A 2,089-nucleotide genomic window follows, 5' to 3' on the forward strand; every position below is an offset into this window, starting at 1 on the left:
GGGAAGAGATTGATGTTCAGCACCAGCAGCAAAATGTAACACTGCGGCGTAATTACCAAGTACTCAGCATATATTCAGCCGTGGTGTGTTTTGCTACTAATTTCCACTCTAATTGTAGGAGAGTCTGTGGACAGAGAAGATGCYGTGGCTCAAGTACCTGCAGCTGCTGCATTTATTGCCTGCTGCAATAAATGATACGAACATACAGATAGATGTATACRTAGATACACATACAGTCAGAGTGTTAGCTGCTTGGCAGAACCGCTGTTTAAGACAATTTAATTAAAATCAGCAAAGGTTTCTCCATTTCCCCTCCATCTTCCAGAGCTGGCAACCTCTTCTGTAAAGTTCCCACCCCACAGGTGGAGTTTTTCTTAGCCCACTGCTCTACCACACAGCTCCTCGCTTGCCTTTCATGCATCCCTAGCAGGGGATCAGATGTTCGCCCCGTCCTGCTGCTGCTCGTTTCCCACCACTGCCTGATCTCTGAGGAGGCAGGAGCTCTGCCTTTTAAACATGCACTCACTTCTGTCAAACCTAAGAGTGACGGTTTCCTAACAGACCACTGGTCATCACTGCTTTGTGGAGGGGGACGACTTTCCCTCTTAAGTAGAAACTTAAAAATACACACACATYTTTTACTCCAGGCCCATCATGCCATATTTGAAATGCCCAACCATTTCAGACAGGAGCACTCCACTGTGCCGGCCAGCTCTGCGAGCACAGCACAGGCGTGAAAAATTCATGCCCCCTCGCCGGGTCCTCCTCCAGCAGCACGGCCCGCGGAGGAGGCTCGGCATGCTYGCGCGCCTGGCCCGACTCAGGGAGCCACGTGCCAGGAGGGCACCCGGGGAATCCAGTCGACAGCAGGGTGCAGCACGTTTGCCTGTGAAACRGCCCGGCGCAGCCTCACAGAGGTTTGGGAGCATTCAGGCAACTAGGTCCACCAGCAAAATTTTGAGAGTGGCACCCCACAGGCAGGGGCAGCGACTCAAACCACTTCAGGAGGCAGCACCGTCATGGCACAAACACCCCTGGGACGTACGAGCAGCACCAGGCTCTTGGCAAGGGCCTCTCCCACCCAAGTTGTGCTAGCAGGATTATGGCTGGAGGAGCTCAAACCCAGACCATGCTAAGAATTCAGGTACGAGGGGCTGTGATTCTCGTGGCACCTAACGCATCAAAGCTTGTCTCTACTCCTTTGCATCTCGTTTCGTTAACATCTCGCCTGAGATTTAATATGCTTTCTGAAACTTTTCAGAATTAGTTATAAAAAAGCTCAGACTATCCATAAGTCCTTGCTTCCTCTCTACTTACATTTGAAGCTTCCTAGGATCCAAGGGAACTTGAGAGCACAGGCAAGGGGTCTAGGTCAGCTTATCTCCTGAACACTACTTCTAGTGCTGATAGCTTCAGGACAAGCCCTGCTGGGCCTGCTCAGCCTGGCTCCACCACCATGTATCTTGCACTAGCAGGCAGTTTCCTGGTATTAAGGCTTTGCAGCAAATTTGGGATGAAGAGAGCTACCAGCCGGCAGTGCCCCTGGACTGGCATCACCAGTAGGTGGAGCGTGGCTGGGGGAATACACTCTGCTTTAACTTATCCTGGGGCCTGCTGCTCAGCAAATATCGGAGAAGTTGTCCAACCTTCAATCTTCTAGACTCCAGGGTGTGCTACGTATATATTGCAATATGGGGAAAAAGAGACACATATGTTCCTTAGCTGGTAAATGTTTAGAGGCAGGCACCATCTGTCTGCTGTACACATATACAAAACGTAGGGCCGTTGGCTGTAGAGCTGCTGAACTCTTCTGCTGGGCAGACAGCAAGGAGTAATGTGCAACATGTGGCTCAGCGGGAGTTTGCTCCACGGACAGAATTAGCAGGTGTTGCTAGAGCCGAAACAGCAGCAGAGAAGCCTGGAGCAAAAGTGAAAGGGTGACTAATCAGTAAAGCACTGCAACACTTCCACCTCATTCTGAAAGGATTCAACTTTAATGCCTGCAAGCATGGCACAAAATGCTGGACAGCAATATACAGAAGTCTTCTGGGAATCCCCCACCTTGGAAGCCAGACATGTGAGAGAGAGA

The sequence above is a fragment of the Rhea americana genome, unplaced genomic scaffold, assembly GCF_003343005.1.
Source record: "Rhea americana isolate MKP2758 unplaced genomic scaffold, rheAme1 scaffold_15, whole genome shotgun sequence".
In the NCBI taxonomy this organism is placed as follows: Eukaryota; Metazoa; Chordata; class Aves; order Rheiformes; family Rheidae; genus Rhea; species Rhea americana.